Here is a 13,305-nt window from a genome sequence, read left to right as displayed (position 1 = left end):
CGAGCTGGAAGGCCAAAACTCGGCAAACTTTTCATATTTTACGAGTCAGTTGAAAAGAGCTCAAAGAAGACTCGTCTTTTGAGGAACGAGTGATAAAGAGGGATAGCAGAAGATTCCAGGTACAGGTTGGAATTTTCCAATCACGGCAGTGTCACAAGGATGGCTAGGTGAAATCACTCTTCGCAGCTGTTCCTCAAAATAGGTAAACAATCATATGGGGGTGAACGATCAGCCAAATGGAATGGAGGTGGCAGGTGCAAACACGACCAAGGCTTTTTATGGCTAACAAATTTATGATCACAATGGTTATTTACCGGAATAGGTTCATTTTTTAATGAGCTTAAACTTTGGAGGAAACTCTTGCTCACGCTTTTCTATTTTTTAACGAGCATAAATTCCACGGTAAAACTGCTCGATCTTATGTTTATTTTTTAACGAGCAGGAACTATGTGCTAAAACTACTCGGATCTCGCTTTTCTATTTTTTAACGAGCATAAATTCCGCGGTAAAACTGCTCGATATGCCAGTCATAAGATAAGAATGTCTCCTGTGAGATCTCTATTTTTTATAGAGCTTCATCTTCACTAAGCTTTGCTCCCTCTCATCCTTTCTTTATGCAAGTTTGGAAACGGCTAATCCTACAAGTTTAAAGGGTTAGACCTACAGGTTTAAAGGGAGGACCTAAAAATTTAAAAAATAAATAGTCGCCCCTTGCTTGCACTCCAAAAGGTTGCATGCCCCCAGGTATAAAATACAATTTCAAGGCTGCCCCTACTTATCCATCAAAACATTTGTTTTAAAGGGTGAGGCTTGCCTCTTTCAGGTTACCCAAAGATTGTTCTGTTAATCTTTCAAACTGAACACTTCCTCGGCGATGTCTACCGAAATAGACAAGGGTGAATGACTGTTGTCAAACACGTAACTTTGACAAAAGAATCCTATCCTAGAACAACCCCTCTTCCAACCACGGACGGGGTACGGACTAGTCATATTCTCCCGCGGAAATTCTATCTTATACCCAAGGTTTTCTCTGCCCAAAGCAAACCAGGATGCATGCCCCTTGGGTTCCAGTCCCATCTTTCCGAATCACTCGCACTCATCGGGAAGGAGGACTGGGGGTGGAGACATTTCTTGAGTGAATAGACCATTGAGGGTTGGTATATGACTATTTGCGATGCGTGATCCCGGAAATGAAAGTTGGTCTACGAGCTTGACCATTCTTCCTTCGTGTGGAAAACACATTACTCTAAAGAGTGAGGAGACTATAGCTCCCATGCAATATATATAGTCTCGTCCAAGGAGTAGGTTATAATCCAAGGGTCCTTGAATGACCATCACGTTCATTTGAACGGTCTTCCCTTTCAATGTAACAGGCACATTGGGGAGGATCCCTAATGGTCGACTGGTTCCTTTATCAAAACCCGAGAGATTTCTTATCTCAGGCAAAAGCACTGGGGAACCCAATGCTTTCCAAGCAATAGAGGAAAGGATACTCACAGATGCCCCTTCATCAATGATAGTGCCGGCCATTACCATTCTATAAATTTGGACTATGATTCTGAATGGTATACTAGCTGGCAACCGGGGTCTGCCTAGTTGGTTCCAATCAAAGGACACAACCAGGTTGCTTGGCGGTGGGACCGAATACACGGCCGGATATGACCCTGATGATGTTCCTTCCTGTGATAAAGGAATGGGCGCATTGCCCTGATGCTCATCAAAATCTGTGTTGATGAAAAGAATCTGGATGGTGTCATCCTTATTCTCTTCAGTGAGGGTGTCATTTGAAGATGAATCTTCAGTGACGGTGTCATTTGAGGATGAAACCTCTGAAGGAAGAACCGGGTCAACTGCCGTATCGACCTTTAGACTTTCGTCTGGTCTGGATTCAGTAGGTTCATTTTCAATGACTGACGCTTCAGCTGACCACTTGAGCGGGCCAGCTGTATTTTCAACCAACGAAGAACTTGGCACGAGTTTTTTGTATCTAGGAGGAAGTCTCAACGGTGAAACCAGACGATCTTCCAAAACTCTCTTCGCTTCGTCTAAGAAGGGACAACGGTGGATGGCGTGATCGCCTTCACACAGTCTGCAGGGGGATCTTGCTCCCCCCCTTTGTCTTGAACCTTCACTTTCGCTGGTTGACGGTAAGCATTCAACATGGCTATCAGAGGTTGATGCTCCCGAATTGTGCAAACGAGGGGACCAGTCCCTTAGTATCCGGGGAATACAGGGACAATCTCTATGGAAGTGGTCTCCTTTACATATGACACATGGCGATTTAGGCCCGGTCTGTGCTGTGTGTGGATTTTTGTCAGATGTCTTTTGCTTGCCCCCAGTCGCCTTAGGCTCCTTCTTCTTCTTCTCTCTCTTCTTCTTCTCCTTCTTCTCCATGGGAGCTTGGCTTTTGCCGGCTCTACCTTGCGAAGACGAAGGATTAGAGGAAGAGTTATAGGAAGTAGAAGGCTGGTGGGCAGCTCTAGACTGATCTAACTGTTGACTCGACTGTTCAGGAACCATGGTGTTCTGAACTACATTGGTTGAGAATAGCCAAATAGGCAGGCCAATTGTCAGTCCTGGAAGCGGTAATGTGGCCATGTGGGGTGCACCAACTTCTCCCCAAGAGGAGAAAGGACTAGGATTTCCATCATGTGGAATTCCTTGGTTGGGGCGTTCCATGTTCTTAACCTACAGATCAACGCAGGAATAGGAGGTGATTATGTTCCGTTTAAAATAAATTTTATAACGACGCTTTAGACACAACTTGCTTTTTCACTTTTTAAGAGTCGAGAAAAAGCTAAAGATGACTCTAGTCTCCTTCGATGTTTTAACGAGCCCGAAGTGACAAATGCTCGGATGGACTTTTTCAGTTATAGAGTTTGAAAAAGGCCAAAAGAAACTGCTCTGGAGATCTAGGCAGAGGATGTGCCAAACCTTTCGCAAAACCACAGAATACGTTTTACGGTACGAGTGGTCGATCTTCGTGAATGCTGTGTTCACTGCATTGCGATCAGTAGGGCGACCGACACGGCTTCCTATGGATAAAGGCTTTGTTCCTATAGGGGTCTCCCAATATATACGCGACGGTAGGTGGGAGCACAAGTCCGTATTAGTGCCACCGACTCTCAGGAGGAATCACCCACCTTCGTCGAGATCGACAGTCACTACGTTTAACGACGCCGGAACACGTCTCTAGCTTAGACCTCTATGTGTTTGTGTTATGTTTCAAAGCGTTGTTATGTAAATTCAATTTATTTTAAGGTTGATCTTGTTTAGCAGTTTGCCTTTATGGATCACCACGAGATGTATAGTAACACTCCTAAATGCAGTCTAAGATGATAAGCAAGCTTTTCAATCTTTCAACTTTGAAAATCTTAACTACTGAGGGAAAAGAAAGACATCATCTTTTCACACAGATCATAGAGCACACACTAATGCACTTTTTCCTAAATCAACATACAAACTGTCATAATGCACATGCACAATGCAAGTATTTCTTTTCTCTTTCTTAATGTTGGTGCAATACAAAAAGAAAGTTGTTGTATAACTTTGAATTCAATTTCAAGTGAAAGCAAACAAGCTTGTCCAAAATCAAAAGACACCTTAAGATTTACTTGTTTCGACACCAAAAATATATAAATTCAAACCATATGACGAAAGCAAAAGCTCAATCAGCTATGAACAACAAACAAACTAACTCTTAAGATCAAAACGACACTTAATCACAGGTCTAGATCTAAGAGGCCACAGCGAGACTAGTTCACTTTCGTTATGGGAAACTGCAAATGATACAAGAAATACACAAAGAACAAACACAGTTTCTTTATACAACCGAGGCGGAATAGTGGCAAGAAAACTTGGTTTCAGATAGGTACATTGACTGGTAACAGGCTGCAAAAACAAGAGTGAAAACAGGGCAATAAACAGGAGGGAACCCCAGTAGCACTAGGCAAAACTAGTTCAGCGCAGGTAGTACACTGGCAGTTTGACCTTCAGCGCAGGTAGCCCCTTCGGGAACTGCGCTAAAATGCAGACTGCCTTCATAGTGCCTGCACTGAAGATTCAAACTTTCGTTCTTCTCAGTTTCCGGGTCACAGATTGCTCAAAAATTCACTGTTTTTGGCCAAATCAGAAGCTATCAGTCAAGTACACACTAAGGGATGAAAAGGAGGATGAAAAGCTATCACTAAGAGCTATTTAGAGTCCTTGTGAATCAGCTCTTCAAATCATAAACATGCCCAGAAATTGAGCTAGAGTAGCTGCCCTCTACTTTGCATTTGAAAGATCCAAATGCAGTTCGATTCGGTACTCCCTGTGTTCATGAAATGAATAGCAAAAACACAAACAACCAACAAGATATGATCCCCAGCGGAGTCGCCAATTTGTTGTTGGGAAAAGTATCCAATACGGAATGACCCTATCCCACTCTAAGGGTGATAGTACCTCAGCAACAATCAAAGCAAAGCTATTTGAGATTACTTCTTTATGAGATGTAAGAGAGAGGAGGAAGAGATCCACTAACCAATGTCTTCCGCTAATGCTTGATCCAATCTTCTCTCTTTGCTGCTTGCTCCCAGCTCCTTGCTCTTTCACTGGCCCAGCTACACCAAGATCCTGCAAAATGGCAAGAGAGGGAAACTACAAGAAGCATACATTCATAATTGATTCAAGGATTAGAATAAATCAAATATACAAGTATCAATACGCCATTGAGACACATGCATATAGAAGAACCTCAAATGCTTTATAAATGGAAGAAGTAAAGTTCAGGAAGTAATACAACCATAAAAGGCCCAATCCAGCATCACCTCCCAGCAGAAAGAAATCTCCTCTTCACCTCCTTCAAGCAAATCACCCAATAGTTCTATACTCAAACCAACAGCACTTCCTTACATACACAAGATTCCAGCCCCCCTAGACCTCATGAGAGAGCTCTATATATAGGAGTTTTGGAGAAAGGATGAGTCAGCTTGAGGCTGGCATGAAGCTGACTAGTGTCCTCTCCCACTTCAGTTATTCTTCAGTTCTTGAGTCCACTTGGAGGTTCTTGCTTCCACTTGGAGATCTAGACCCTCTTACTCATCACTAGGCGAATTCCCTGATCCAAGTGTCATTTTGGAAGCTTCCTGGGCATTGACACCTTGAGGAATGATTGTGCCACTTGGCCAAACTCGCCCAGCGCAGGTAGCCTTCATTACAGTTGACATTCAGCGCAGGTACAGAGAGGAGCAGTTGACATTCAGCGCAGGTACAGAGTGGAGCAGTTGACATTCAGTGCAGATGCTCAGTGGAGCAGTTGACATGATCCAGAATTAGCTTGTTTTTGAGTGTTTTCAGGTGGAGAACTGATATTCAGTGCTGTGGTTTGCTGACCTTGTTCCTCTAGGGGTAGGAACAACATGTTTAGGGACTTTGGATCCCTTAGATTATTGACATTTCATGCTTCATGCTGTAAGACACAAAAATGTCTATAACATGGTGGGAATGTCTTCCTTGATTCTATTGTCCCTTTGGCATCGAAAACTAACTTTTTCCCAGAGCTTACGAGCCAGGGGGCAAGTATTCATGAGATGAAAGGTGGTTTCTTCTTCATGTTTACAATTGGGGCAGATGGAAGGTCCATGAAAGTTTCTCTTCCTCAAATTATCCCAAGTGAGGATTTTGTTTTGACAAAGTAGCCAAATGAAGGTGGACACCTTCAGCTAGATGTTAGGAGCCCAGATAGTGGTCCAGAGTGGATCTTTAAATGCAGATTCTTTAATGATTATGTTGTAGGCTTCATGCTTGGTGAACATTCTCATGGCTTCATATACCCACCTGAGCACATCCTTCTTTTTTGAATATCTAATGTTCTGATTGGAGAGTTCCTTTACCAAGATCTATTGATCAGGCTCCAAGCCATTTTGAATAATGTGATCAGAATTTAACCATTTCCTGAATCCATGGGTTAAGGTAGGTTTGCAATATTGATTGATCTTATCGAACCTGTGAGTTTCTTAATTAGGAATTTGGTGGGGACTAATCAAATCTTTTAGTCTATGTTGTTGCTACCGAGAATCTTACCAGAACCTTGCTATAGTGCCATCCCTAACCTCCCAGAAGCTATGTTGTTGAATTAAATTTTTGTGTTGCTTTGATGCATTCCAAACTAGGGAACCTGGACCTATATTAGTGAGTCGGATGAGATCCTCAATAGGTCTGTTATTGGCATATTTTGCTGTCCATAAAGTTGCCCAAGGCATGTACGATGTTGTGACCTAGTTCCACCAGATACATGCTCCCATAACTGCGTTGCTATGATAAGGATCACAAATACCAGTCCCTCCGGATTTCTTGGGTAGACATACTTTATCCCATTTAACCAAAACCCATTTGTGATTCTGTCTTGAGTTACCCCATAGAAAGGATCTTTGGAGCTTTTTTATTTCTTTGAGAACCCATTTGGGTGCTACCAAGATTGACAAGAGATACAATGGCATAGATTGTAAAACTGATTTGATTAAGACTAAGCGACTAGGCATATTGAGGGACCTGTGGGTCCAAGAGGAGAGACGTGCTTCTAATATTTTCAAGGAGCAGATGCCAAGATGAGTGTTTCAGGGCTGCATCAGTCATGGGAGCTCCTAAGTAGTTGGAAGGAAGAGTAGAATTTTGAAAACCAAGGATTCAAGCAATGGAGGCTTGGGTTACTGCAGGAGTATGAAAGAAGAAAATTTGGGATTTGGCTTGATTTATAGAGGCTCTAGAAGCAGTTGAGAAATTACTTAACAAAGATTTTAACTTACAAGCTTCTTGGATTGAAGGATGGTCATAAAGCATGTTATCGTCCACAAATTGCTGGTGGGTGAAGGGAGGGGAGTTGGGAAAGGATAGGCCTTGTAGTTGCTGGGAGTGAAGTGCATCTTTGATACATCTACCAAGACCTTCCGCCATGATGACAAACAAAAAAGGAGATAAGGGGTCTCCTTGTCGAATACCTCTAGAAGGATGAAAGGGGGAGGAAGGATATTCCATTGACTAGGATGGAGAAGAAGGTGGAAGAAATGAGACTCATGACCCATCTAACCCATGGTGGGAAAAAACCAAAGGTAGTTAGCATCTTTTGAATATAACTCCAGCTTAAGCTATCAAAGGCTTTAGATAGATCTATTTTGAGTAGCATACCTGCTTTTTTATGCTACTTCAAGGAATGGATGATCCCATGTGTTAAAATAATGTTGTCCATGATTTTCCGACCCTCCACATATCCTGATTTCTCTGGTGAGATAAGTAATGGGAGCAACGGTTTATGCCTTGAAGCAGTGACTTTGGAGACAATTTTGTAGATGACATTGCATAACGTGATAGGCTTGAATTTATTAGGGGTTCTAGATTGAGCTTCTTTAGGAATGAGGGAGATGAAAGTGGCATTCATGGATTGTAGCATCCATCTATTGGATCTGGATTCTTCAATAACCTGCCAAACTACCAATTTGATCAAATCCCAGAATTTGTGAAAGAAATTAGAAGTAAACCCATCTGGGACTGGCGCCTTTCCTTCTTTTAACTGGTGTACCGCCTTTTCCACCTCCTATAAGGTAATTAGTTGGGGAAGAATTTTATTATGTTCCTCAGTGACGATCTTTGGAATAGATTTGATTATTTTATCTATGACTTCCATTATATCTATTTGAGTCTCATGATGAACCTGCTTAAGGTAGGCAAGAAGTTCTTGCTCTACTTCTGTGTGGTCTTCTACTCTTTCTCCTTGGCTATTCTGTATATGGGTGATGTTATTGTTCATTCTCCTTTGAATCGTAGAATGATGAAAAAAATTTATATTTTTTTCACCTTCTTTCGACCACCTGACCCGTGATTTTTGCTTCCAAAGAACTTCTTCTTGCTTTTCTCTTTCTAAGATTTGAGATTGCAGGTGTGTTTCCTGCTCCGAGAGTTGCTCCATTCTACCTTCTGTGATGATTTTTTGTTGTAGCCCTTTCATTGCTTCATTTAGAGTAGTTTGTGCCTGAAAAATATTACCAAAAGTAAATTGGTTCCATTGTTTGATATGGAATTTAAGATTTTTGAGTTTTTGCTGGAATTGGAACATTTTTGAGCTCTCCAAAGGTATGAAGCTTTTCCAGACCGTAATTATGAAGTTATTGAAGTCTGGATGTGACAGCCAGAAGGCTTCAAAGCGAAAGGGCTGACAAGCAGTGTTGCCTGGTCTTGTCCATCGAAGTGCGATTGGCCAATGATCAAAACCTGTGAGGGGAAAGATTGAAGCTGAGAGGTCTCCGTGTAAATGGATTGCATTATCAGAAAGCATGAATCTATCCAGTCATGAGGCTATTTGATGAGGGCCTGCTCTTTTATTATTCTAGGTGAAAGCTCCATTATTGAAGGGTAAATCAATGAGCCAGTGGTTCTGGATGAAGTTTTTTAAATGAAAAATTTCCTTATCTAGTCTGCTTCCGCCTCCCCTTTTTTCCTCTAATTTGGTTATCATATTGAAGTCCACCCCCCCATGATCCAGAGCGGGTGGGTTTTCTCAGCATTGATTATTGATAGAGTATTTAGTATGTCTATCTTGTACATGGCGTCCTGAGGAAAGTAAACATTTGTTAAATGCCCATGTATATTTGTCCCTGTTATATGGAATGAATCTTGAAGGAAGTGCTTGTTCGTATGCATATTGGAAAGCGTGATTGTCTGAGCATTCCAAATGATTGCAAGGCCTCCTGATGTGCCTGAGGCATCCACGACAATTATGTTACAACCTGGCCAAGATTTAGCCATGGTTTTTTCCAGAGTTACAGAATTACACTTAGTTTCCTGTATGAAGAAGATGCTAGGTTTTTCTTGCTGAATCATGCTTTTTATCGATCTGTACTTCCGAGGGCTATTGAGCCCTCTAATGTTCCATGAAATGAGCTTCATGATGAGGTATTAGGAAGGGTGGTATAATACTTCGTGAGCTTGGAATATCTTCCCGATTCCACTAGCATTTCCCCAATGCGAATGGTTTGTTGGAGATCTATTTTCCTTCCTCTCTTTTTATTATCTTTGTTGAGGATCTTTCCATCCCATTGACTTCTAGGCTGTATGCCAAGGGTTCTCTGTTTCTGTGCTCTTGACAAAATTACTTCCAGGTTTTCCAGTTGTCTTTCTGGAATCTTGTCATAATTTTTTGTTTTACAGGCTTTCTCTAAGCCTAGTATATCCAGATCTCCTATATCTATGCTTTCTGGTTCCTCTTCCATATTCTGGGTTTCATTTCTTTCTTCTGTATTTTCCTTTGTATCTTTGAAAGTGGTCTACTCATTGTCCACCTCCATGCTCTGAGTGAGCTAGGCGGGAATGTCGTTGGGAGAGGGGGAGCCAGGGTCGATGGTTTATTTAGACTTCTGGAGAATCTTTGTGCTAGTGGAGGCTGAATGGACTTTTAACTTAGGTTGCTCTTTAGAGGGAGTAGGGGTTTCCTGGGTGCTCAGATCTAGTTGGGCCAGGGAATCAAAGTTGTTCCTTGTGCTCAGTCTGGGGGGGTTACCAGTAAAGGTCTTGGGGTTAGACCTAGATTTTCTGAGGTACTTTTTGCAATGGGAGACTTTGGTGAAGCCATCTGCATCCAGATTTTCAAAGGGGGGTGGGGCTGAGGTTTTCAGATTAGATGGGAAATCTCGAAATAAGTGGCCAAGTGTGTGACATTTCCTACAGCGGAATGGAACATGTTCATAGTATATAGCTTGGATCCATTCAAAATTGTCATGAAAGAGACTTACCACATCCGGAAGGGCGTTTTTGAGGTACATATAGACGCATATACGAGCATATGAGGTGTATCTTCTGAGCTTAGTCTCCTCTGCAATTTTGATGAACTCGCCAAGACCATTACCAATATCTTGTAATGAAGCCTCATCCCAGTACTCGAGAGGGAGGGAGTAGAGGCAGATCCATACTAGTGCCCAACTAAGATCTTCTTTATCCGAGTTAAATCTCTCAACCCAATCTCTGAGATACAAGCCAGTAGCATTGAAGAAATACAACCCTCTATCAATGATTCTATTTATATCCTCTAGACAATTGAAAACCACTTTGAAGAAGCCCTTAGGGCCCAACCGCAGGGTTATATGGCCTTTCGGCTTCCATTTGCTGCAATCCATTCCTGCAACACTTTTTCTGTGGGCCAAAAGCCAATAAACTTCCCGATCAAAGCATGATCGTTCATATATTGGATTTGTGTGTTCATCCTACAGCTTGGTAGCTCAATATTTGGTCTCTTGGTTGCAAATGGCTTGCATGTGGTCGAATTCGCTTTGGGAATCTCGTTAACTGTTTATTTGTCTCCTTGTGAGTTCTGTCCTTCTTCCGTTTCCTCCTGGATAGTTTTTTTGCTGGCTTCCTCCTGCATTGGAACATGTTCGTTTTCATTTGGGGGAGGCTTTGTGCCCTCCCCCTTAGGTAGTCTCATGATTCGCGCACCTCTCTTGTCCATTGTGGTTTTTCATGTAGCTGTAAGAGTTGGCAGAGTTACTACAAACTCTGTAGGTCTATCATAGCAGATAAAACCTAAACCCTAAGCTGCCATGAACGCCTACTTCAAATCCTTCTGAAGGTTTTATGAGGGTCGAAATAATATAACTATTACCAAAAAAGGACAATTTAGTTCCAACATTAGGCACATGCATATTAGATGGCCAAGTGCCACATAAGGAAATGTTATAATTTGTTTGGCGTTTACTTTGTAGATGGGTAGGAAGATAGAATTGAATGCTACCTCTTCCAACAATTGAACCAAATTTGTTGTGTACATGAACATTTTTCACTCCCAATTCACATATCTTTTTGGATCTCCTAGTAAAGATGTTTTGGGTAGTATCGATATCATACTTTGGCTCACTAGAACTCTCCTTCAACTCAACAAAAGGAGACAAGTTTCCCAATTTAAGACAAAACTTAGTCAATCTAGCTTCCAACTTTTCCAAAAATAAGTATTTGGAAGTGTTCTTGCATGTCTTTTCTATATCACCTATTAGATTCTTGACTGCATTGAGAGGTAGTATACCATCGAATTTAGTCTATCATTAATATAACGGTACAATATGACATGTCTAGGGCTCTCTTTCAACCCTTTACATTTTGAACAACCACATATTACTAAAGTTCCATAAAAAAATATTTAATTCATGGTGTAGTACCATTAATCGAAGTTGATTGTTGGAAGATGGCATGTCATAATTGGTAGGACAGAGTAGTTGTCCACTTTCGTCAAATATTTTCCTATGATATCTTTCTTATGCTAAGAGCTTCTAACATTTTTGGATTGGTAGAATATCTTGGGCATCTAAACTCCATCCTAAATCATGGACCTACAGAATTCAATGAATAAATATTTAAATGTGTGTACAATAATAACATAAATTTTATCACAAAAAATAATCGTAAATAAAATATGGACTTACTACAGATGTTGGGGGATAACTTGGATAGTTTGTAACAATGTGTAATGAGTTGAAATTTGAATAATTGGTCATTTAATATTATTTAATTTCTTCCCCATAATTGAACCAAAACCATTATCAATATTTGAATATATTTTTAAAAGAAAGTTTGGAAGCACAGAACAATTTAACTTCCAAGAGAATTTAAAAGGGATTTTAAACATTATTGATGTGTTATACTAGCTTATGTCATATCAGTTCTCTAAAAAATATGCACCAAAGAGTGACCTCTATTTTCACCTCCATAAAATAAATCATGTGAAAAATTTTAATTGTGGAGGTTCACATTTCTATTTTGTCAATTAAATTGTTCAATGGTGTGTTTGTGCAAATAAAATTCATCAATGTGCTATACACTAATAGTGCACAAAAAAAAGTAAGTTAAAACCATCAACACACACAATTATCATCAATTGGTTGAAATATACAACGAAAAATGAGAAGGAATTTTGTCTTTCTAAATTTGTTTTATAAATTAAAATTGTAATTCTTATTTCAAAATTTAGAGGGAATATTTGTGCAACATAATTACCAACAGAGTCTTTGGAAGAGTAGATTTATTTGAAGAACCAATTGTGCAAGGGATTATCGTAAGTCACATATAAATTTGCAAAGGAGAAATTTCATGTGATTTCATTCTATCGATAATCTCAATCTTTCTCCTATTTGATTCAAACAATTTTAGTGCATTCTCATTAAATTAGAAAGGAATTTTTTTTTTTTAAATGAGTGTTTATAAAAACAAACACTAATCCTTATTTCATTCTTTTACTAAAATTTAGAATCAAGATTTGCACAATAAATATTCATCAATAAAAACGTTGGAGTGGTAGTTTTTCAAAAACTCAAATTTGTAAGGAATCATTATAGGTCACATACAAATCTGTAGAAAATAAATTTCATGTATCTAAATATTCTATTAATCATTTCAATCTTTCCCCTATTTCCCTCAAACAATTTTTAGTGCATTTTGAAAAATAGAAGGGTTTTATAGTTACATTCATTATTGTAAGCCCTAGCTTTTTTTGTTGTTTCTCTTGATTTCCTTCTCTCTATTTCACAAGAAGTTTTTATCTTTTTAAGAAATAGATTTTTATGGGATTTCTATACTTGTATATGGGACATTTGGTATCCATTGCAATTGGAACATTCATTAATTGCAGTAATCAATGGGCACTATATGGGAAATTAGGTCCCAACGTGTATGCTCTTGTTTTCAATATTGGTTAGTAAAAATTAAAAACCATTTTTTTAAATGTTGAAAACATATTTAAATTTGTTTGTGGGTTTGTCAATGCGCAGTATACAATAAATAGGGATTGTTGTGTCTGTTACTATATAATGCACCACACAATTATAACAAGTTGTAAGCAACACTTTCAACTTTGTAATACCATGATAATCATATATTTGTGTGTATATATATGTATAATGCATTGGTGTAGATTATACTATGTATGCCAAAAATTACTATATATGGTGATTCCTTTTTTTTTAATATAAGATGACGGATAGAAATTTAAATAATAAATCATTATGGGAATCACAATGACAAGCCATTTCAACAAGATAATAAGAAAAATTATTTAGATTTTACTAAGATTTTAATTTATTTGAACTACTCATAAGTTTAAAGTAATGATGTGCACTCGTTAATGTCTGTCATGCAAAGCAAAAACTTGAAGAAACTCAATAAGATTGTTCGCAACCTAAGAAAAAAGGTGTGTAAAAGCTTTATGGAAAAGTTTCAAATAGAGAAATTATGTGGATCAAATGGTAGTGAATGTGAAGGTTATTTTTTACAGTTTACTAAAAATGAATTTCT

Source organism: Pinus tabuliformis, chromosome Q (assembly GCF_031772625.1).
Source record: "Pinus tabuliformis cultivar Carrire ecotype Pingquan chromosome Q, CPIR1, whole genome shotgun sequence".
NCBI lineage: Eukaryota > Viridiplantae > Streptophyta > Pinopsida > Pinales > Pinaceae > Pinus > Pinus tabuliformis.
This window is presented reverse-complemented; position numbering follows the sequence as displayed.